The sequence below is a fragment of the Brachycentrus maculatus genome, unplaced genomic scaffold (assembly GCF_059751285.1).
Source record: "Brachycentrus maculatus isolate JH-2025_06_01 unplaced genomic scaffold, ASM5975128v1 h1tg000270l, whole genome shotgun sequence".
Classification (NCBI taxonomy): domain Eukaryota; kingdom Metazoa; phylum Arthropoda; class Insecta; order Trichoptera; family Brachycentridae; genus Brachycentrus; species Brachycentrus maculatus.
This window is the reverse complement of record NW_028281021.1, coordinates 245,628-272,908: the sequence shown is the minus strand read 5'-3', so window position 1 is coordinate 272,908 and position 27,281 is coordinate 245,628. Positions and strand designations below refer to the sequence as shown.

Here is a 27,281-nt window from a genome sequence, read left to right as displayed (position 1 = left end):
CTCGCGAGAAGGAAATTCCGCGCGGGCCTATATCCTTCCCTTTCCGGTGTGCCAAAAAGCGGAAACTGAAGCGTCTGCCTCTCGGCGATTCTGACCCTTAGGCGGAAAGGGTTAAGTGAATAGAGTCGCCTGACAGTTTTCAGGTGTGCTTTGGGATGCGAGCGAATAGGGTGCGTGCGCGCAATGCTCGTAGGGGTCAGAGTCGCGTGGCGGGGGTTAGGTCGTTTCGCGTTTGCGGAGTTTTCCCTTCCCCCCAGTCGCCGAGTCGAGTTCGCGGCGCTCAGTCGCATAAGGGGCGATATTGAAGCTAGTAGTCTCGTGTGGTCCTCCGAAGAGTCAGCGCGCCAAGTGCCCAGTCCGGCTTCCAGCTCCCGACCCGTCTGATCTCCTCACACCGCCGGAGAACGGATCCCTCCCACCGAGATCCTCCCAGCCGCCGATCGCTCCATCCGCTCCTGCATCCTCGCCGAACACAAGCAGCTGCATCTCGACAACAAACTTTTCAAGCCCGCGGAGGCTGTTGAAGATCCCGAATATTGTACCGAACTTTTTGGACTTTCTTGTGCCAAAGTTAACAAACTTTTTTAAAGTTTGCTAAATATATTCCCGGTTCCGCGCCGGAAATTGATATTAAACTTTCATCAAACTTATTCCGAACATTTACCTTTCAACTAAACTATTGTTTACCGTTAATTTGAAGCGAAGTAAATCGCTTTTTAGTGATTTCTAAGCCTAACCCTTTCCTTTGGTAAAGTAATAACGGGTAACAAAAGAAATTTTATACACTCTTTACCTTTTGTATAAAACTTTCTGACATATCCTCTAACATATCCTGTTCTTTTACGACCACTTTCAGAAGTGAAATTCATCTTTATAGGAACCCGGGAACCTTTATAACGAAACTTTTTATGCTGTGACCGGTATATAAAAGCGTTAAAAACTTAACCTCTATCAGTCGAGACGTTAATTCGAAGGTATTCTCGGAACTTTATACGACTCCCAGTGTGTGTAAATTAATATCGTCGTTATTAAAAACTCTTAAAAACTCTCAAACTTTATGTGTCGCGAAATTGCTTCGACATTGCAATCAGCTACAAGTTACAAACACTCAATTAGTGACCAGTGAATTGAAAGACAATCTCTTTTTGATTACACATAATCCAAAAACAAACTTTTACCAAAATCTAGTATTTGAACATTTAATCAACTTGTCTCGCCCGGCGAAAATCGTGAACAAATTCATTTCTAAGAGTTGTATTTAACTTGAGGGTGGTAAAACGTATAAAGACAGTCGCCAAACTGCTCCAAGGGAGTATTTCTTCTCGGAAAAAATAATTTGGAGTTTCAGGCAGCAAGGTAAATTTCAAATTAAAACGTAAATAGAGCCCGAGACGGTGAGGAACATTTTGATTCGGCATCGGGGGATTTCGCCGAGAGGACATCTCTAAAACTCGAAAGGTAAGCCGTTAATATTTTATTATTGTTATCTTTGCGATTTTTGTTGAAATTATTTACTTTTCCGTCCTTCTTTCCGGAATTTAAATTGCTTATTAACTGTTCTTTGTTTTCAGAATACGTTATTATCTGTGTTTACAAAGTATAAATTTCAATCAACAGATTTTTTTCCAATTTGAGAGGTAACATGTTTTCCAATCTACTCTCTGGATTAAAGTACTGACATTAGTTTTTTTTTAAACATTCGAATTGAATCAATTCCAATATTATTTATATTTGAACGTAATCGTATTATTCAGAACGTTATTTATTTTGGTATTCTTTACCATCATCTAGTATTTTACGAACAATTATTTTTGTATAGTAGATTTAAAAAATATTTATGTTCTATTTTTATCTATTTAATAATATAAAATCTTTAATTTGTTATTGTTAGGCAAGGTTTTAATAAAATATAAATTTAATATCCACAAATTAAATAGTGAAAAAATGCATCTAAAACTATTGATTTCTGTGTTTATAATTATGGTTAATCTCCGTAGTAGTACAAAGCTACATTTTTGACAATCGTTCTGGATATTCTGGAGATTTAAAATATATTTAAGTAGTTTTCGCTCTAATATTTATTTAACTCGTCCAAAAATACTCAAATAAATATGATATTTAAATATATAATAATTTATTGTATTTATTTAACATTATTCTGTGGATAGTTAGTGCAGTGTAGTCTTCATAGTTAATTAAATGTGCTTCCGTTGGCAAGGTATTGTACATTTATTTATTCGGAACTTAGTTGAATATTACCCACAGTCAGTAACAAACTTGATAATATCAATAATATCAAATAGACTTGATAATATCAATTTGAAAAGCCTTTTGTATAATATTTTTTTTTTACGATATAGAATATAGCCTTAAGTTATTCACATTAAAACGTTAATTGATAAAACAATATTACCATTATACCTCTTTATTTTTATGATATTTTAATCTTCCGGATGATTCTGAAAAAATAAGCAAAAACAGTAATTTAAACACAGGAAAGATGACAAATTTTAATATGAATTTATTTCGTTTTTTACCTTAAAATAATAAAATTATTGATTAATTCATTATTTCACATTTTAAGTATTTTTTTTCGTTTTAAAAAATAACACATATTTGCATTTTTTATCTCATACGATAAATAGCGTATGCAAAAAGGTGTTTACGGCAAAACGTTGTATGATAGATATTCGAATGGTGATATAAGGAAAGAATGCAAGGCTGAGATAATCATTATCGATAAAATTAAGAAAGGTTGGTTGAGATGGTCTGGGCTTTTGAATCGAAGGAGTAAAGAAAGAGTAGTTAAACAAATATATGAGGCGAATGTGATTGGTAAAAGAAGCAGAGGAAGACTGAGGAAAACTTGGCATGATTCAGTATTTCAAATACTTAAAAATGGTCAGGTCAGGATTTGGAATAATCGGCATATACGTATGAAAATATGTATTAATGTGTAAGAAGCAAAGATTATGCGTAAAAACAGAGTGGTGTGGCGTTTTATTCTCTCTTCCTACCCCTGCGGGGAAGCGGCGTGATGTACAGTTAGTTAGTTTTATATGATTTACAAAAAAAGTTCGTAACGAGAATTAAAGTAGAGTAGAATTGGTGTATTGGAAATCAAACTTTTATTCAAAAGGAAAGTTAATTGATCTCTTACATAATTTATTTAATATTGTAAAAATAGCGATCAGGGGATAAAACAAAATTTTCGTATTTGAATTTGGAGGAGTTAAGGTTGTATTTTATTCAATAAAAGACCGAAAAGTCTGTCACGAAGTGGATCAAAACCGCCCGAAACAAGGTAAAAGCATTAGTCTCTTATTCGATTAGGGAAATCCTGGACTTAATACAAATCCTTGTTAAATGTAGGCTCGTTACATCCCCCATGATAGTTACCCTAATCAGGACTTGTATTTTGTCCTTAGATATACAACCCTTAATTTAATCGCTTAACATAATAATGTGTGGAATTGTTACCCTCGAAACAAAATATATTAGTTAGAAATTACACATCTCCGAGAGAAATATAATAATTCTTGAATGTTTTCCGCAGATACTTTGTGCCACATTTTATAAACTTAATAAAATTAAATCACTTTGTTTTAACCCCTTTTTTATTAAAACAATTTAACCTACCGGTTTTTTTAAACTTTTTTTCAGGATTTTTAGGAGTGTGTGGAAGTTTTTGGTGAGAGTATTTTAATGTTTTTAATGTTTTTGAATTGAAATAAACTCTGGTAATGACAATGTTCTTGTCAAAACCGGTAGGTTAAATTGCATTTATAAAAAAGTAATTTAAACAAAGTTATTTTATTTTATAAAGATAAATAAAAGCTTTAATTACGAGTTTTATACGTAAATAAATTATAAATAAAACACTTTATTTATAGATTTGGCGTTTCATTTGTAGAATTCCATTTCAATTTGTATTTTAAATATTAAATCAAACAATTGTTTGATAATTCTATAACAAGGCGAAACAATTATCACAATTTTTTTTTTTATGTGTTTTCAATAATAAAATACAATTAAGTAGACTCTTACAATCGATATTTGACTTAAACATTTAATGTATAAAATAAAGCACTTGTTTTTTACCACTTGAGTGTTATATTATTACTAGTTTTAGAAGCTACAGATGCTTCCAGCAACGGGTTTAAAAATCTCTATTTTTATATAATTTTTATTTATTGTTTCGGCATTAACTTTGTGGTAAGACATGTTACAATGATTAAAGAAAACACTTGTTTTTTACCACTTGAGTTTTATTATAGACTACATGTTTCAGAAGTTAAACTTCCATCATTCAGGTCTGTATAATAAATATTATACAAACCTGAATGATGGAAGTTTAACTTCTGAAACATGTAGTCTATAATAAAACTCAAGTGGTAAAAAACAAGTGTTTTCTTTAATCGTTGTTTTATATAATTACTTTTGGAAGCATCTATAGATTCCAAAACTAGTCGTAACAACATGATACTCAAGAGTAAAAAAATCAAGTGTTTTTTATTTGTAATTTTATCATGTCTTACCACAAATTGTACACGATGATTGAAGTAAACATCGTAATTTGCAAACATTTTTTTGATCATTTTCAACCAAGAAATTCGATATTTTATTTGAAATTAAAATAAAAATTCCATGTCTTACGACGATATCTTACGAGTACGTTATATTTTTTACATGTTTTATGTTTTTTAAGTACCGCAATGTTGCAAAAGTAATTAAAACTTTTCTTTTAATATTTGCTTTCCCCAAACAGTAAATAAACTTATGATCCCAGGGTCGTGAGGATATACGCATGATCAGGAAAAAAATCGTACACTTCAAGATTTGAGAACTCTCCAAAGATCCCCTTGAGTTTTTGTTTTTTTTTCGCTCCATTCATATTTAGTAGATTTTTTAAAATATGACGATATTTACCGCATTACCTTTAACCTAACGAGTATGCTTAATTTCAGACTAATAATAATTTCAGAATAATAACATCTGTAAAAAATATTTAGTCTATTCGGTTGAGGGATTCTATCATTTAACCAGCTGCCTGACATATATGATGTAAAAAAACCCTATCAGGGTTTTAAAATAAATGAACTGAATAAATACTTTTGTTAAAAAGAAATTTGTGTCAGTGATTGGTTATATTTTCTCATTTGTATCTTTCATACATGCTTCTTACCTTTTGTTATTTGTATGCCTATTTACTACATACGTTTATTGTTTTATATTTTATATTTTGTCCTGTGTTAGTTTTGTTTATTTTCTTAAGCTTTCTTATTTGTGTATCAGTCTTGTTAATCTTAAACTACCATTCTCTAAATGAGAAATGGAAATTACTCATTAAGAATATTATATTTATATATATAGATATATAATATATATATATATATATATATATATATATATATATATATATATATATATATATATATATATATATATATATATATATATATATATATATATATATATATATATATATATATATATATATATATATATATATATATATATATTTATATATATATATATATATATATATATATATATATATATATATATATATATATATATATATATATATATATATATATATATATATATATATATATATATATATTATATATATATATATATATATATATATATTTATATTTATATATATATATATATATATATATATATATATATATATATATATATATATATATATATATATATATATATATATATATATATATATATATATAAATATATATATATATATATATATATATATATATATATATATATATATATATATATATATATATATATATATATATATATATATATATATATATATATATATATATATATATATATATATATATATATATATATATATATATATATATATATATATATATATATATATATATATATATATATATATATATATATATATATATATATATATATATATATATATATATATATATATATATATATATATATATATATATATATATATATATATATATATATATATATATATATATATATATATATATATATATTTATATATATATATATATATATATATATATATATATATATAATATATATATATATATATATATATATATATATATATAAATATATATATATATATATATATATAATATATATATATATATATATATATATATATATATATATATATATATATATATATATATATATATATATATTATAAATATATATATATATGAATTGATGTACGTAATATGATTTGTACTTTTTTTTTAACTTTAAAAAAAAATTAATAATCATGATCACAAAAATCAGTGCACAAATTTAGTTGCGTGATGCGTTTTTTTAGCTTCATTTATATGTTACTGTTGGACATAAAAACACTGGAAAATAGCTAGAAAAAGAAATAAACTGAGAAAAAATAAGGTTTACTATCTAATCGAGTTGGTCAAAAAATAACAGTTTCTCATTAGTCACAAAAAACTTTGACCGAATAAATACATACATTATGTTTGTATTAATTTTCATATTTTCTATTTCATTACGTCAATAAAAAATTATTCCTTTGAATATTTCGAATCAAAAATACATTTCCAACATTGGCGTTAATGTTGAAATGTATTTTTGATTCGAAATTCTAATTTCCCACTAAAAAAAATATGTTTAAACATCTTATTTAATTTGATAAAAAAACTGATTGCACACTTTATTTATTAACGGCAGATTTATAGAGCTTATATTTTTTGCAACATAAAAACATTTTCATTTATTTTATTTATTCAGAAAATGTTTTAGAGGAATAAAACCGGATTTGCGAGTTGTTTGATGATAAACAGACCATTAAATCTATTCCCGATGGATTCAGGGATACAGCTTAGATTGAAATAATTTCAAATTGTATTCAGTTCAATGATTTACAAATACGATATAGCTGATTACTCATGTAATTGGCATTAAAGTTGCGATAAATAATTTTACAACATTTTGAGTATGTGCAAATACTTGTTCACAAATCTGGATTATCTCCAATTGTAGGAGTTATTTTTCATGTTATTTTTTTGACATCTAAACAGTGTGAAGAAGAATTTTAAGGTCTCGGCATTTACGAGGCTTACATAGGCTGGTTTAAGTAATCAATTTATACACGTGTAACATTCACCAATTCTACCCATGATTGACAACCACACTACTTAAATTCTTGGAAGTATATATGTATATAATCCAATTTCGAAACATTGTACATGAATCACTAGAATTTCACTAGACACATCAATTGGTGAGATGAGGATTAATGTCAACAAAAAATTATCTTACCGTTACCTCTTTTGAACCATATTCGTACTTAATGATGCGTAGGGTCAGTATGAGCATTCTTAGATCCAAGAATACATTTGATGGGATGCAGATGACCTACGTAAAGGATCCAAAAACAAAAAAGATTTTAACACACAAAAATAAAACTCTCGTATTAGACCACTTTCAAGTGAAAATACAAACTTTTGATGAGAACCTGTTGGTAAGAACATCTGTAGTTCTAAAAACTAGTCGTGTTTACATGAAGAGGCTCAATATTAGTCATGAACAATTTTTTTTATTTTCATATTTAAATCACGTTATTCAAAAAAGTAAAAGCCCAAACATAAAAAATTACGAATTACTGCTTTATGCAAAAAAAAATCAATGATCAATTTTTAAATACCCAAAATATTTTATTATTAATTTTTTTATTTCCAAAGCCAATTTCACAAATATAAAAAAGTATCTTTAAATAAAAGAAAAGAAAGTAAGATTACAAATATTTACATAATGAATACATAAAAAGATACAAAATTAAAGTAAAATAGGTAGAATTTTTAATACCTAAGATTACGCAATATAAAGTTATTGTAAAATAATTTACTAATTATAAAAAGAAATCTAAAATAAAGAAGAATAAAAGTGAGAAAGCAAATACATCAAAAATATAAATAATAACACATATTTGAAGAAGCATGCGGGAATGATGTAAAACAGTTAGAAACATGAATTAAACCGTAAGATTAAAAGTAAATATTTAATCATCAATGATTAAAAGTAAATATTTAATCATAATTAGAAGTAAATATTTAATCATCAATACCTTTTAATAAAAGATAAAAAAAGGGAGCAAAATATCTATACAATAAAACAGTAACGTTTAATACTAAAAGGGAAGCATTAGTCATATTATTAATTATGATTTTTTCCATGTTGCCACTGATACAAAAAGAAGAAATAGCTTCTACCTCATCTTTATCCTTCAACGTCCCTAGGGCACAACTACAAAATTTAGACCAAGCTATATACGGTGTTTGATAAAATGGTAAATACATCAAAACATGTCGCTCACTCCTTTCAACAACGTCATATTATATATCAAAAAACTTGCTTTTTCAGGAGATCGTTTTTAAAGTTTAACAATATAATAATAAATATCTATCCACTTATTGAACTTTTTTCTGTGCAACAGATCTTTTTAGGTAAAACCTGAAGGTTTTTTCTTCATTTGAAAAATATTTGCTAAATTTAAAAAAATAACTAAACAATGCCTTTTCTTCAAAATGCAAGAACAACACTTTCTGCCCTGTAGCGGGTAAATATGAAGTTAAAAATTTGCCGCTTTTTCTGGGATTTAGTACATTTTCTGGGTATTCCGAAAACATACACAACTGAAAATTGACGATTTTTGATATATGACGTTGCTGAAAGGAGTGAGCGATGTGTCAAAACATATTAAAAAAAACTGGTAATTACCAAGTAAAACTTAAATTAATAAGGCAAAGATACTATCACAAAGTGATTATCAAATCAATTATTGAAAGAAAAACGTGATATCATTTATATCAAATTTATATGCCAATCAAATTCAAAACGGAAGCTAGCCTAATTACATTGATAATCTTTCTTCCAATGACTTTGAAGAATTCTCGGACCGAATTAGAATCAATCAAATATCTTTATCTGCCTATAATAATCCTGCTAATGCCTGATAAAATTAATTAGTCTGATCAATCGCATTAAAACTAAAACTTGAATTAGTAGACAGAAGGAGAACGAAATAGAGAAAAGGGAATTTGGCAAGTTATATCCCAAAGGTGTAGTGAAGAGGTAAAAGTTTGCTTTTTTTTGCAAAACATCAAATATTATTGAGCAGACTTTTCTGAGTTTATTTTTATAATATTCTTGTACTTTTGAGCATAGTTTTTGCTCACTTTTTGGGAAAAAATAATCAGATTGGAAGATGTTTTCTTTGTATTTTGAATATTATATTCACGATTTTCTTGACTTAACTTCTTTATTAATTTACTTAGCTTACTGATTTAGATTTCAGTATAAAGACATATTGCTCATGATAAAAAATATCTCAAAAAATTAAATGAAGAAATAAATGCACACAATTAGAGTTTTTTACAAACATTAATTTGTATTAAAATACTAGTTGTACCCAACAATATGTCGCAGTAGCTCAGTTGGTCAAATGGAAAATAAAGGAAGGAGGTAGCTTATATTTTAATACCCAATATTTCTGGTTATACAATATTTAAGAACCGAAAAAAATTAATCTAATGAAATATGTACGATAATTTTTCGTTATAAATTTGCTGAATTTATTATTATCCAAATAGGCTTTATTATTTTGAAGTATCATATTTTTTTTTGTTTGTCTATAATACATTTACAAATTTAAATAAAATAGTATCATAGATAGATTTACAAAAAAAAGTAAATTAAAAATAAAATAAAAACTATTTTTTAACCATTTTGAAAACGGGATGCTGTACTATCCTAGGTAAAAAAAGATTTTTACAGAAAATTTCGGACAAAATCAAGGTAAAAATGTTATTTTATCTTAAAATAAGTTCTTTTATTTATTTTGAAAATGGTTGCGTTTCATCGATATAAGTACACATTATGATTTGAGCAATAACTGTGTTTTCACTAAGAAGCACGATGTATTCTTATTGTCCTTTTATCGCAAATTATTGGTCAGTAATGTAAAAAATATATTTATAAATTATTTAAAATGTAAAACAGTTTATTTCTACAATGAAATGAATCAAGATTCATAATTTTTCCTTTGAACAGAAAGTAAATATACTTACAAAGAAAATATTACGTATAAAATTATGGGGTAGATTTGAGGCTTTGCCGCTCGCCTTTCTTTATGAAATTTCTCTGAGGATATTTCTCGAGGATACTGAGGATAATGGAAATGCCCCTGAAGGATCCGAACTTGGACCCCAGGGATCTACAGGTAAGCTACAAGAATGTTCTTTCTATATCCCTATTTTACCATTATGTCAGATATCGCCAACTTCTCGTCTACAATAACTTTTACAGAAGTATTTTTCTATTGAATTCTGTTTTCACAATAATGAAATAACATCATATAATGAACGTGTAATACAATATAAACGTCAGAACAAGGAAACAAAGTAAATAAATTAATGTTGAAAAAATAATTAATGACATTCTCCAATAATTACACAGAAAGAGAAATTGTACTAAACTAATTAGTTAATAAATGTTTATTTATTAGCACATGTATACTTAGAGAACTTTATCATTGAAAATAAGAGGCATCATGAATTAAACAAATTGAACAAATGTTTACATCTAACAAATCGAAATATTGTTTTAAATTAACTCATTTACCCAAAGTGTTACACAACGTGAAAAAACCGAATCGAAATTTGGCGTTAGCTACTGGTAGTGATTAATATTTTTGTATAATTATAATTTAAATAAGCTTATAATTATTAGCTTATTTCAATTACACTGTATTAAAATAATTCTACCCTTTATTCAGGACTAAAATATAACGTTCTCCAACAAAATAGTTAAGTACGGCAATAATTGTATTATTTATAGTGGAGGAATTATTCAATAAATAATTCATTTCAATTATTGAAGTAATTTTGTAAAGTTTAAAAAATATTAATAACTACTATTTTATTTTCAACAAACCGTTTATAAAACAACAAACTTTTATCGCGTGCATTTTTAATCATCGCCAAAGTGCATGATTTAAAATAAAAAAGTTTTATGTCAGATTAAATATCTTAATTTCAACCTTGATAGGTGAGAACAACCCTTTGTTAATGTGCAGTTAATTATATTAGTCAATTAATACAACATCTAATGTAACTACCAAAAAAGGTAAGCACATAAATACATCAGAATTATATCAATCGTAAAAATAATTAAAATTAACTCTTTTCGTTATTGTTCACTGGTAACCCCTGGAATGTTTTGTGTACTAAATTATAATCTCCCCGCACGAAGTTGGCCACCCCTTACCTCGAGACTCGGAATGTCCCCCAAGACAGAAGTTAATATTGTCGCATGTCGTTTATTCCCGATTCCCACAAACTAGTTATTGGAAACAAAAAAGTGGACTTCTCGATCCCTGTCGCGCGGATTTCTTCACTAAGAGGAATTAATAGCTACTTTTACGGTACAATATTGCTGCCGGAGACATTCGATCCCGTATTCAGACAGCTCTATAAGCAGGTGATCCGTTATGGGAGGGCAAGGCACGTTTTTTCAGCCAAAGAGATGAATGTGGCACGGACTTGTGACTAGATGAATACCACCTTCTGCCGCTAAAGCTGTTGACTGATGATATACTCGGACATTCTGTTAAAAGCTTAGAAAAAATATAGTCACCGTTAAACTTTTCTCGAAGTGATTTTACACAGCTACGTATATTGCACATAGGATATCATGTATACGTGCAAATATCCGAAACCAAATAAAAATTAAATGTTTTGATTATTTTTAGGCATTTACTTTGTGGTAAGAATAAATATAGCTCAAATGGAAACAAATAAGTGTTTTTATTTAAATTTTAATGAAATGTTAAAAAAAATATTCTATAACACCAGTTTTCTCATTAGTTTTCGTTAGTTTCTCATTAAATTCGATAGTCACTTTGTGGTAATATTTAACTAACTAACTAACTATCACGCCGCTTCCCCGCAGGGGTAGGCAGAGACACGCCACACCACTCTGTCTTTGCAAACATTCTTCGCCTCTTCTAAATTCATGCATCTCCTCATACATACCCGACGACACGACCCCTGACCCGGCCACTTTCAAGTATTTGACATACCTGATTGTGCAAAGTTTTCCTCGGTCTTCCTCTGCTTCTTTTTCCAACTAAATTCGCCTCATAAATGTGTTTAACCGTCCTTTCTTCACTCGTTTCTTACGTTCCACATGTCCAAACCATCTCAATACACCTTGCTTAATTTTATCGATAAATGGTAATATTTTTCTATTTTTAATTAGAATTTTACTTGGTTATTACCACTATTTCTTAAATATGGGATATAATTACGGTGTTACACAATAGAACACAAAGTAAAACTTAAATTAAAAACATAAATTTTCATTTAAAAGAATAATTTTCGAGTATAACATACAAATTACTTACTCAAATTTGTATCTGCAAAACATTCTCGATTACGAAAAGTGATTTTTCCATAACCATTGTATAATATTTCTGAGGATTTGATATGAGATAAGTTTAAAACTACATTAAATCTTAAATCATGAAAATAAACAATATATCATTTTTATTTCATGTTAGTTATTTATTTCATAAAATAATAATATTTTTGTCTTTTAGAAAAAACCTTTGTTTTTTAAGTTGCCTTTCTTAGCCCGACGCGTGAACCATTATTTACCCCGAAAGGACAAACCGTACCTACAAGCATGTTGTTTTGAATATCTTAAAAATGTATTTAAATTTATGAAATATATTTTACTGTTAATATAATAATAATAAATTATAAAACCCTTATCCGCACCCCAATGGTGCATAGGGCACTGCGTCATATAAACGCAGAGTTATCTTGATCGTTTACACATGAAGGAAGAGATTAAGACTTTGAAGGTGTCAATTAGTCATAGCTAGAATGGTGAATGTTACACATGTAATAAAAATAATGATAAAACCCTTATCCGCACCCCAATGGTGCATAAGGCACTGTTTCATATGAACATAGTGTTATCTTGATCGTTTACACACGAAGGAAAGGTGATCAGCCCTCCGCTTCAGGTACCAGTCCAGGGTAGTATTGAATAAATATTACAGTGAAAAAATCACTTATATTTATTTGACCCACCCTAGGAATCGAATTCGGGACCTCCAGAACGGTAGCCAAGCGTGCTGACCATTACACTACGGAGGCGGACGTTATTGTTTATAATAGTACGTATTGTTAATAATGATTTAAAAACATTTTCCAATAATCTTAAACGGGAGCAAAGAAATTCAAAATTGATTTTGTTTTGAGAATTTGAAAGCAAAGTATGGGACACCGTATGTATGGGCCATTATTAATTTTTTGATCTAAAAATAAAATATAATTATTTTTTTATTACAACGTGGCTCTTTGTAATATACATAAAATTTCCCTAATTTGTTCCTTTTATAGTTGGTATAGAATAACGAATTCCTATGAAATATTACGTGGGTCTTAAATGTGAAAAATATGTATTCCACAATACTCAGAATTGAAAATGAAACATTATTAGATTTGGAGACAGAAAAGGGAATAAGTAAAATTTTGCGAGAGGAATGGTAAAAAATGAATTTGTTCACTGGCATTATTACGTCTTATTTGCATACATTTAGATAATCCGATTGAAATGTTGAAGGATGTGTTGTGTAGTATCAAACGAGCTTATCAACTGTGAATCTGGTTCGGGGTGGTCTTACACCGGATTTATATACTTTCTCAAAGAGGATTTGTGAATGATATGCTTGTCAGGAAGAAAAAGAAACGCGGTATTAACTTATCACGGTGTTTATTTTTTTGCATTTAAAATGGAAGATATAGAATTATTCAAGAAAGAATAACAATTCGAATTCAGCAGAATTCATCGAGAATTATAAATATTGCAATTTTTTAACGTTTTAAGACTACTTGAATAAATCAGAATAAAAATGTATTTTTTTAAATATAGTTAAAAAATGTCATTTTTTGCGCAACATGTTGGGTGTGTCCAAATCTAGGTTTCTCCACTAAAGGGTTATTTTTCCATTTTGACATCTCAACAAAGATGAAGAAGATATATGAAAGTCTGAGTATTAGTATAGTCTAGAGCATGGGTCGGCAACCTTTTGTTGTAAAAGGGCCAAATATTTTTCATGGGGATCAGTGCGGGCCGCACTTGCAGTAGGTATACATACAATATTTATGTACAAATATTTTAGTTTTAAAAATAAAACGCTAAGTGTATATTTTAACGACATTTATTGTATTTAATAAAGTCAATGAGATTCCCTTCGCTCCCTTTCTCGCTTCCTTTCACTCGATTGTGTATAATATCGTCCGTCATGTGCGTTGCGGCGAGAATCTCGCGGGCCGCACCAAGATGTCTCGCGGGCCGCATGCGGCCCGCGGGCCGCAGGTGGCCGACCCATGGTCTAGAGTAAAGGATTATGGCCTATCATAGACCGGTTACATGATCATTTAATATATTTTTTTGTTATCATTGCTCTAAATATTTACAATATTTTGAGATTATTGTTATAATATGTACTTTATCACGCATACATTAAATAATGGTTTTGGTTTTTAAAAAAAAGTGTCGGGTTGTGGTCCCGTGGTTGGTGTCGCGGACTCCTGAGTCAGAGTTTCTGGTTTCGAACCCATTTTACGACAAATACCAATTTATAATAATGAACCGATAGGCTCACAAATAAATTATGAAATTTAATTTTTTTTGTAAATAAAAATAACACAAATATTTCTCTTTAATCAAGATTAAATAAATTTTTTTAAATGACACCGACGTAGTGTCATGCAGAAAATATTTTCAATCGAAATATTAATATAATTTCCAAAATTTAAGTAGTAAGGTTATCAATCATGGGTAGAATGGTGAATGTTACACAGTGCATACAGTTTACCATAAAAGTTTACACGTGTCCCTAAAATTGGGACTTCTTGTTATTGAAAAAAGGTTTTAAGCGGTGGAATTTTTTGCTGTTTTAAATTAAATATTAAAGAAAATAGAAGGCAAGAAATAATATTTCCATTAAAAAAAGTGTTATTCAGAAGACAAAATTCTTATTTTTTTCTAAAAAAAGATGTAGCTTGAAGGTCAGTAACCTTACTTTTACCCTACCCATTATGCTTCAAAATTTCATTTTTATGAATTTAATTAAACCTTGAAAAACTGTAGGTACATTTTAAAATAAAAAAAAGTTACCTTTGATAAATATGTAAATAATGTATTCTCATTCATTTTTAATATCAAACTTAATTGATCAGTTACTTTAAAACCTATGATTTATTTGAGAAAAAAAAACAAATTGGCATTTTCTGTCACATTCAATTTCATACTAATAGAAATCGAGAAAAAATTAAGGGTTTCTTTGAATATTATATTAACACTAAAAATCCTTAACAGAAAAGTGATAAATTCATTAATATTACAATTCATCGAACGGAGACAATGAAGGCTTTCTTTAAGAGAAAAAAGCTTATTGAAAGAAATGAAATGTCAATAAAGGGATCTTAACAATCTAACCATCCTTTTTATCTTACAAAAATGTCAATTGAAAAACACATGTAAAATAATTAATGTAGAGAAATTAAAATGAATATAAAGCAATAAATTTATACACATATAAATTACATATGAGTTTGCATTAACAAAACAAATGCAAAAACAAAACTCACGTAAGGGAATTTCGGTTTTGAAAATTGAGAATCATTGTACGACTAAGTAATGAAAATAATATGGAATGAAAAAAAAATTAAAGCGATGAAAATATTACTTGCTGTAACAACTGGCCCAAGTCCATTTTTGTTGTTTATCTAAGTGTATATTATTAGCAATGCCAAACGTGCTAAGTGAAGCCTAACGTATTAAAGTCTTTTGAAAGTTTATGTTAATTACACCATTTGTATCATCTATTGCTTACAAACGAGTGTTTCGTATTTTCGACCTTAAGCCAGCGGTCGGATAATCCGGATAAAAAGGACAAAAACATTCGCACCGCGTGTTTCTTTAGCGGATGAAGGTAGCTTAGCTTTTGACCCTGGCCACCGAATCCACGATTTTTGTTGCTAGCCAAAGGGGTAAACAGGGTAACGGGATGGAAAAGCTGAACGTAAGGGTGGCTGAAATGAAAAGGCAATTAGAAAACATTTCAGGGGCTTGAGTAGAAGTATAAATTTACTTTAATTGTCGGGTTAAAAGCCTTTTATTATTTCTAGGCTATAAAGACGTTGTTTCAATTGGAGTTGGCGAACTTTCTACTCGTTCGCTGCGGAGTTATGCGAGTTAATTTTACCATCGTATAATGGTCATTTAGATTTAAGCCTACTTTAGGAATTCTTTGTAGACGTGACGAAGTTTGTTAAACTAACTTCTTGTTGGCACAAAAAGGACCAGTAATTACTCAACATATTTTACCCTCGGAGATCAAGTTGGTTGTACTCAAGTTTATGGATCTATTTTTTTATCAACAACAAGATTTAACACCACGCTGATTACTTTAATATTTGCCATTAATTTTTTTATTATTATATTTAATCATATATGGTTTTAATAGCACTTAAAATAAAACCTTGGACTGAGTTGATAATATTCTAAGTATATATAAGTTAAAATAAGTTTATTTAATACGGTGTGTGATGAGTGACATACATTTAAAATTTTATTGTAAGTCATTTCAATTCATACATATTTTGATAAGACTGTAAATGTGGGTGCACCATCGTCCAACAGTAAAATAATCATCGAATGATTAGTAAAATAATTCAACACCCCCATTTTACCTTTGCGTTGGCGTAAATCCGACATCGCACAGCCATAAATCCTTGAAGAATATTCATGAATACAATCACAGCCAAAGGAAATTTGATTTCGTTTGACTGTATAACTTTCGACTGGCTCCACAGTGTATCATGGTTAGGGCACCTGTCTACCACGCTGAGGGTCCCAGGTTCAGATTCCAGGAATATCTCAATAAATATAAGATATTTTTCAATCTTATTCCTATTTAATATCACTGTAAACTGGTACATGAAGCGCAAAAGTAAGCATCTTGGCTTAAGTAATTAATAACCAATGTAACACTGCGACGATGCGGTGCATTGCCCTATGCATTTTTGCCCATTTGGTGAGAATAATGGTCAGAGAAAGAGGTATACCTTAATTTACTATCATAACTCAATTTTATCACTCTTCTTTAGGGTAACTCGAGAAATATCTATTCTATTGAAAAAAACCTAAATTTTAACTGTTATCATTATGTGTGTGTATGAACTGCTAATAAGTCTAGTGAAACCATAATTTTTTTTTATTTTAATTTTAATTTTAGTATCCTACAGTATTTTTTTCTTCATTTAATAAAAGATTTCCCTATTTAATTAATCAATTTCGAATGTAGAGAAATAAAAACTAGGCTGCATCGACTACTCTTATCATTTTTATTAATGTTTTACTTAGTAAATACCCCTATTTCTTATACTCTTATTATTTCTGTATTGTGTAGAAAACAACCCTTAAACAATAGGTAATAAATTTTAATACGGTCCTTCTTCGGTCCATTATTGTGATACATGGCACCGGCGTCTCGCTTACTAAAATATTATTTTAAAATTTAAATCAGTTTTAAATTTAATAAACTTAAAATTAATAGTATTTCAGGTGTAGTAAATAAAATCATTTTTGATGTATTCCCACGTGTCGAAATCGATCAGATCAGAATCGAAATTCGTGTTTTGATGGAGATGTTATCTAACTTTTTAAAAGCGGGCATGTTAACGTCAAAATTTGACATCGACACTCGAGATATGATTTATGAAGAACCCTTAACGATTCGAAATGAATTAATGGCTGCCAACCTGTATGGCGGTTAGAGGCTTCATAGCCTCACCGTACTCTGATTTATGTATTATAGTAATTCATCGGTTAGAACTACGTGATATTTCCCACATTGAGAGATATATTGTTAACCAATCACAACTGCCCTCGACTGCGTAAGGGTGTTTTTAGGAACACCGGCAGAATCAAAATGAAGCACATATTTTTCAACACCCGATATCGAAATATAATTATATCCATATCTTTACGTAGATGAAAAAGAATATGAATATCTGGGTATTCGCAGGACTTAACGACGTGTAAAAAACTGGTTTAAATAATAAAAAAGTAATCACTCTGTACATGCGTAACATTCACCATTCTACCTACGATTAATTGACACCTTCAAAGTTTTATTTAATATTATCATGAAGGATATCGAATGAGAATATCGAATGAAAATATTTTTTTTACTGGTTTTTCTGAATTACCGAAAACAAATGCACCAAACCGATACTTTCGTTGTAAAAACTCACACGATAATAGTTTAAAATTAAAAGTAACAATATCTCTTTGAAACCACGTATTCAGAAATTTAGTCACACGTTTTTATTAAGTTTTACTTTTTCTCAAGTGACATGTTACAAGCTTAAAAAATACGATTCATAATATTATATTTGACTGAAAATATTCGGATTGCTTTGAAAAAATAACCTGAATCAGGTAATTTTCATAACTAACGTAACGTCGCCATCTTGGTTTTTCTGTATCGCACTCTGTTTTATCAACGGAGCATTTTTTTTAATGAAAAAAACAAATAAATACAATTCTTCACATGTATGAGTGGAAAATAAATAAATTATAAATTTTTGATTGAATTAAAAAAAAAACTTGAAATAACAGATTAGATCGTCATTTATATTATAGTTCTCTATTTGAATTATATTATAGTTTTCTTTTTCAGGTATATTATAGTTCTCTTTTAATTTAGTTATATTGTAGTTCTCTTGTTCAGGTACATATCTTACTTTATGTTTTACTTAAATTTTAACTTCATGGAAAACCGTTCTCCCTTTTTGATATGTCATCCCTAAACGAAATTATAGGGGCTGGATGTTTATATAGGTGCACTTCATGAAGACGGGAGATGAAACTACAATCTAATGAATAAACTTCATTACCTCGCGAAGTAGGAACTGATCCACTCGATTTATCTGGTAATAACATTTATATCCCGAGGAACTGTACTTGAAAATAATTTAATTTTATATAACAAAATAATACCTATGTATTTTTTTCCACATAAATTTTATTCAACCAGCAACCGGATTTCGTCGTAACCAACATCATCAGACTGGTGTGAGGCTAGACAAAATTCTATGTTACATACACAACAAGGCAGGAGTTGAAAAACATGATTTTGTATAATTTTCTGATAAAATGAATTTAAAATGAATGAGCTTATGTTTTGTATGATAATAATAATTACATGTAAGTTATGATAAAAGTTTAATGTAATTTTTGTTTTAAACTGACATGTTCAATAAATTTGAGGTCGTTAAATTCTACATCTCACCCCCCAACTTTCTGTAAATGTCAAATAAGGTAAAATTTTTGTCAAATCTCATCTGAATTCTTTGATAATTATTATTTATAAAAAGATTAAGTAGGTGTTTGCTTTTAAATATTTATTTTTAAGACAAGTTTTTTTTTCAAAGATCGACAACAGTGATTTTTCTTTAAGTCGCAAATCTACTCGTATGTTTATAAATAAAAATGCAGGTACACGTCCGTTTGTTCAAAATCTGAAATCCCCTAAAGTTTTCCACCGATTGATTTGAAATTTTAACACAACGTTGCATTAAAATATTTAGGGTTTTTATTCATGAAAGGTGATTTTACTTGTGACAGGTAAAAACATGTTTTTTTAAAAGTATTTTTACTGCAATGACAGCACCATCTATTAAACGTGTTAACTCATCACCAAATACTAAAAAATGCTCATGACGGCGAGCGGGTTTCTTTACAAAAATCAAATGCTGAAATATTTCGAAATAAATCCTAAATCTATAAATATATATATATATATATATATATATATATATATATATATATATATATATATATATATATATATATATATATATATATATATATTTATATATATGTATATATATATATATATATATATATATATATATATATATATATATATATATATATATATATATATATATATATATATATATATATATATATATATATATATATATATATATATATATATATATATATATATATATATATATATATATATATATATATATATATATATATATATATATATATATATATATATATATATATATATATATATATATATATATATATATATTTATATTTATATATATATATATATTTATATATATATATATATATATTCTTTTTTTATTTTTATATTTTATTCTTATTTTTCGTATAAGTGGTTACTTTTAGATAAAATTTAATATGTATTCCCAGGAGATAAGACAGATTTACAAGTAACTGCAGTACCCAATTCATGATGTTTAAAATAATTGCATGTACATTACTGCACTAGGATGCATTCAGAATAAAAGAGATCTTTCATAAATGTATTTAGCAGACATGCAAGCTGCGGCTTATCATGTCGAGGAATCTGTTTTGCAAGCTAAAAATATTACTTACTACTCTCCCTCACTTCGGACTCGTGAGAACATTTCACCATGCACCAATGTATGTACATGCTGCATGTACATACGTTGTTTATGGACATACCTATTACTTTCTTAAATAAAACGTTGCCAAAAATTGCATGGATATTATTTATTGATTTGGCGTTTAATTTCTAGAACTCCATTTTAATTTATGTATTAATTTAATTCAAACACAGATTTTTTGAGTCTACTAAGTTGTATTATATTAACAAAAACACATAAAAAATTTATATTGTGACAATTGTTTAGCCTTGTTAGGGCATTATCAAACATTCGTTTGATAATGCCCTAACAAGGCGAAACAATTGTCACAATATAATTTTTTTTATGTGTTTTCGTTATTAAAATACAACTTAGTAGACTCAAAAAATCTGTGTTGATTTAAAATTAATACATAAAATGCATGGATATTATTTGTTATAAAAGAGAGGTAGATTTTAATATTGTTCAGCTAAAAGGAAAACTGGTCGTCACTGACATTTTGGTTATGAAGAAACATAAATAACTAACTAACTAATCATCACACCGCTTCGCCATTCACCATTCGAATATCTATCATGCATCGTTTTGCCGCACATTCGTCTGAGAGATCGCATTTTGACTGTATTCAGTCAGTCTACTTTCATCCTTCTTTTGCCAACTCTATGTTTTACTTCCATACAGGGTTGGAACCAGGACTCCGTTTTGTACTGCCAGTTTAGCTTTCGGAGAAATGAAAAGAAACGAAACATTAATAAGTAGTCGAATTGATTATACAATGCTACTTTTTATTTGATTTAAGTTTTTTACTGAGATTTTCTGGTAGAACATCATTTTATATAAAAAAAACTATAAAGCTTTAATTGTGTGCGTAAGTAAAAGTGGAAATTTCACTAAAGTTTTTTTTTATGTTATAATAAAAAATTGAAAATACTTGATTTTTTATTAGATTTTTTATGCTATAATTTGTTAAGAAATAAATATGAATTATTATTAACTTACGTTATTTTGATTTGAAAATTTCAAAAAATTAATCAGCTTAGGGTAATTTATAACTTTTTTTCAATAATTATTAAACTTTTTGTAAAGAAAAGGAAAAATTAAATATAAATGTCTTATAAACCAAAAAAAAAGGAATTTAATTTTCAGCCGTGAAACTCAAAGTCTGAATTTGTGATTCCTTGCTGTTTTTAAACAAAGATAGCAATTTTGAAAATATGAGAGATGAATAATTATATCAGATGACAATGACAATGCAGTTTTAGAAACAATGCTATCTTTTGGTATGCGTTGGCAACTGCAAGGATGTTCCTTTAGAAATTCAGACCAGGATGGAAGCGTCATAACCATTGTCAAAACTATTCGTTTCAATGAAATTCAAGCCATGAATCCAACTGAAATTCAACTGCATTCAACTTTATGTAAAGCTAACTTCATGAAATTAGAGACATATTAATTCAAATTCAATAACGTTTAATAGAGTGATTGATATTTAATTGATTTTTAACATTAAAAGTTGAAATATACTTTTCGATAATCAAACATTTTAATGAAATATTAAAATTAAGCGCTTTCAAGTTGGATGATATATATTTTGATTCTTTATCACTTCCGATCGACAAAGTGTCAACTTGAGAGTCAATTATAATGAGGGGACAATAATTTGATCCAAAATGTTTTTTTTTTAATGGAACTTTGGAATGAAATTTGATTGTGAGTGTGTGTACTTTTTTTACGTATATTTTTGGTCTCAAATATAGTAAATACATTTTAATTTTAATACAAAACATAAAGAACAAATCAAGTTTAATTTTTTGATTCATTATAGTTTAAACAATATCTAAAAATCTAAATTATGTTTTATTTTGAATGACAATATTGTCGCACATGATAAATGATAAATTTTATATTTTTCACGCCTCAAGTATAAGTATAGGTAAAAATCAAGATTTTATTTTTATCATCTTAAAGTGATGTATATTTATTACTTTGGCTGAATACAAAATTAAAAGAACAAATCCTTTTCTTGTTTTTAAATTAATTATCGCTAAAACAATTTCATTTGATACAAATTGAATAACTTTTTACGTTTAAATGTATATTTAAAATTTATTTTTATTTATTATCATACAATGTATACATTTATTTAAAGAACAGTTATAAACATATTAAAAATATTTTTTTATGCATAGACCCACCAAGCCACCTTAGTGTCTTGTCGGTGAAGTTCTATTTAAATACATTTTTTATTGTTTTTATCCATTTTAACCTAATATACGAGGTTAGTTCAAAATTGTGGTGCGTGCATCGTTTGGCCATGACAAACTATAGACGACTGTGCAATAGCGAGAAAACAGAGACACACAAAAAAGAGAGAAAAAATTAAGTAAAATAACTTTTTTACTATTTTCATAGAATTAACTCTTGATCATTTACCCATTCCTTTATTTTGCTTTTATTCCATATTTTATTTTGATCTCTAACCTCCAAATAAATTTTTATTTTCTTAAATCTTTTTCCAATCACACAACCCCGAAGCTTTCTTGCTGCCTAGTAAAGCAATTAGAACTTATGAGGTAACAGCTAATTTAATGTGACTTTCAGATAATTAGGTTCCACATAAGCGTTGCATCATATACCCAAGCATCATACTGACGAGTATTAAACTGAAATCAACCGCGTATTTCAATCAGATTTAACGTTGTGCCAACAAAGTTGAAATTATTACTCGCTAATTAATGGATTCGCAGCCCTGCGGTTTCTCTGAATATCTTGTTCGAGTACAATACAAACCGAAATATTGACACAGGTTGATTCTGTAAACCGTTGGTAATTTGGTTGGAGTATAGTCAGATACCGTAATGGCTGCGCTAAGTGGTATTTCAAATATTTATGTAAGGTTATTGTTCATACGGGAGCTGTTTTGAATATCGATTGTTGATTTCAATTTTTTGTCAGGAGTGTATTTCACTTTGTTTGGGAACGTAATGCATATCGGCAATTTTTATTTAATGTATCAAATATTAAATTCTAACCGTAAAGGGTATACATACAAACATAACAGAACGAGAACAGATGGTTAGAGAAGAAGACGAATGTGTTAAATTCAAAATCGAAAAAAATTTACATATATTATAGGAGTTAAAAATCAAGTGAAACTAGGCTCCTACTAATAAGTGAGATGAAAAAGAATTCACAGCCATGTTGAAGTGGACTAAGCTATTCATTTTACAATATTCTCGATAGATGGCAGCTTTATCTGTCAGTTAGAACTAAGACTGCGATTGTTTTAACACTGTATATGTATACAACTTTCGAAAATTAATGTTTTACTTGGTATAATTTGCTTGGTAATGTTTTAAAGGTAAATGAAAAAATGTATTAAATGAAAGCATGTGTATTTGAAATGCCTTGTGTATATAGTGCAGAAAGGTAAACTTAAGATTTATAAAGAATACATGTGTGTTAAGGTAATTTTAGCAAAAATATTTGCAATACAAATTATGCTTTTCAAAATAACCAAAACGTGAAGATGTTTTTTCGCCTTTATACTTAATGGTACTTAATGCGAAATCATACCGTTTTGAGTTGATAGAAAGATGTACCAAAACATTAATAAATTTCCGTTTCATAAAAATTCTATATTTTAACAAGAAAAAATAACGGAATATAACAATATTCTTATATCCAGTAATAAATTTCAATATTCTATCGTCGTTAACTTTGGCCGAAGAGAAACGAATTTGGTATGATCATTTTATGATTTCATTACGGTAATCAGAGGATACGTAATTAAATTCCTCGTAGATTTTTCCAGCCATAAACGCTAGCTAATGTTGGGAGTGTTAGTACGCTACAGATAACTCCGGCGTTTTATTAGCGAACAAAATTATCTGACATCTCCCCGTTCTAGGAACAGTCTGGAGCAGTGTAAATTTGTCTAATATACGAGCCAAGTTAAGGGAAAACGTGAAAACAAGGTAAGGAATACCTTCAAATCCTTAAATCGTAATTTGATTCATGGAGCAGTGTTATATTTTCACACGCTTCGTTCGCGAAGAAAATTAACCATTTATTTTAGAATTCCGAGATTATTAAATACGTTCCCTTGGACAAAAATATCCCAATCTTCATTACATGATGTATAATAAGATATTTAACATATTAAGTTGAAATTTCCTAATCTTTTAAAAGCAAGCTCTGCCGGTATATTAAACATTATGGATATAAACTTTATCTGTAGATTTGTACCTAAATCTTACTCGATATTTTATCTAGGGAATTCTATAAGTGATTCGCTTTCACTCAAATATAAACCCGACGTTTTTAGGCCCAGTTCATAAAAGTGATAAACGTCGTCATGAAAGTTCCCAACCTTCGCGGGGAATATGTTACTCAGGTTTGCTTAAGGTTAGAAATTTGAGTGCGGAGTATGTGCGGCCCGACCGAATTTCAATAACGTATTCAACATAGATTGTGAGCGCCATCCCAATGTAAACTGATGAAAGCGAGTATTTATTTCCGCATGGAGAAGCTTGAAATATTCAGGTCTCGTAAGGTTTATAGTTTGGCGGAAAACACTTCGCGTCCACCCTAACAAACGGAGGAGAACGATGTAACATACTCTTTATAGGGACCATTGAAACCTGAGAACATTCTTTTACTAAGCCCAAATCATATTTCTTACATTACTTTATTAAATCCTAAAGACTTTTTTTACTAAAGGAATTTTAATCCACACTCTAGAGTCTATAAAAAAGTACTAAATTATTGGCAACCATTATAAATACGACGAGCTTCGTCGGCAATTTTTGGCAATACGCACTCGATTTTTGTAATTTCATCAGTTTGATCGAAAGTAAATTGGATTATCCAGTTTCTAGAATGAAAGAAAGTGCTGAGATTAGCAAAATCGTTAATTTAAAAGATGTATAAATACGTTTAAAAATACTGTTTGAACAAATTCAAAGCTCGCTAAATCATAACGTATTTTTTTATTTATATTTTTCACTCAAAAGAATTCAGGATCAAAGAAATAATTCGCGTAATAAGGACAAATAATTGTTGATATCTCTTTCACGACGAGATAATGATGCCCGAGGGGAATTTATTTATGATTGAAAGCTTCAAGCACTTTTATAAACCAATCAGAATTTTTCCTTGTAAAATTACGGTCCTTATTCTCTGTCATTTATTATACATTCGTCTATACGTGTGTACCCCCGAGGCACTCAGCATTACATAATAATATATGAGGGATGATTCTAAATAAGTTATTTTTCTAAAAGGGGGTTACACCTTTGGAAATCCCCTCTCTTTCAATATTACACAAAGAAAAAATAATGTCTTACTGTCAGAAAATGATTTTGATTTAGGCCTCGTATTGTTTGATTTTATCTGAAATGGTTTTACAATTTCGGAATAAATTTATTTAAACAATAAAAAAACATCCTATTTATTTTCATATGTACTTTACAATATTGTATCAAATATACTCGTTTTTACATAATCATTTATAACTTAATGTTATTTTGTCTGATAGATGTTCAAATGGTGAAATAAGGAAAGAATGCAAGGCTGAGATAAGCATTATCAATAAAATTAATAGAGGTGTGTTGAGATGATTTGGACATGTGGAACGTATGAGTGAGGAAGAACGGTTAAACAAATTAATTATGTAAATTTAGTTAGATAAAGAAGCATTCCAAGACCAAGGAAAACTTGGTACGGTCAGGTATGTAAAATACTTGAAAGCGGTCGGGTGAGGAGTCGAAATAATCGACGGAAATGTATGGAAATGTTGAAAAGGCGAAGAATCGCGAAAACAAAGTGGTATGGCGTTCCATTTTCCCTGCCTACTCCTGCGGGGAAGTGGTGAGATGTTTAGTTACTTAGTTAATGTTATTATTCTAAATTATAATAAAAACAGTACAAGACAAATTTTATTATTAAACACGATTAGTTTATATTCAAACCCCGAAGATGGAAGTTTCTTTGGCTTCCGAATCTAGTTGTTAAAAATAAACACATTACTCAAGTGGTAAAAAACGAGAATTTTCATTTTCAATTTAATCATTATCAATAGATTTTTAATTTCCTGATTAAAAATACTGACAAAAATGAAAAAAATATGTTTGAGGTTTGATATTCCGGATATAGTATAGATTGTGATATTTGATATTCATTGCTGATGTATAAAACGAAAAATAATATTCGAAAATAATCAATTTCATATCTTACTTATCTAAATTGATATTTTGGCTGGAATACAGCCACCCCTTACGCGCAGAGGAATGAAGAGGGATGTTTTCGCTGAAAATCCTTAAATTTTGTTCTCCCGTACGTAAGAGCGTCTCCTTCAAATTATCCACCCTTCGTGCAGAAATTTACAGACCGGAATTTCCTACAAACTCTTCGGTTTAATCACTAATCACATCATCCACTCGCCTTAGTGGCGTAATGGAGGGACTCTCCAGTCGAAATTGCAAAAAATCATTTTTACAAATCATATTAAAAAGTACTTTAAGAATCTTTCGATGATTGCATTGCTCTTGAAAGATATTCATCCAATTTTTTTAAAGCTTCTATTTATTCTGGAATGAAGACATTTAGTGTCTTATCATTATCAAGACTTAATGTTCTCGGATATTAAATTAATGTAAAATTACGTTGTTTATTGAGTCGGTGATTACA

At 28.6% G+C, this 27,281-nt stretch overlaps 1 protein-coding gene across 3 annotated transcripts in view; it reads left to right on the top strand.

Moving 5' to 3' along the window:
- Positions 1-282: 282 nt before the first annotated feature.
- Positions 283-27,281, top strand: part of LOC148305524 (poly(rC)-binding protein 3-like) — a 258,974-nt gene continuing 231,975 nt past the window's right edge. For 2 of the 3 annotated variants that reach the window (XM_088266566.1, XM_088266559.1), the window contains exon 1: positions 313-1,458. The gene's annotated coding sequence lies outside the window, so the exon portion shown is untranslated. Of the gene's footprint in view, positions 1,459-27,281 lie in introns of all 3 variants that reach the window. The other variant, XM_088266554.1, reaches the window with a different exon arrangement.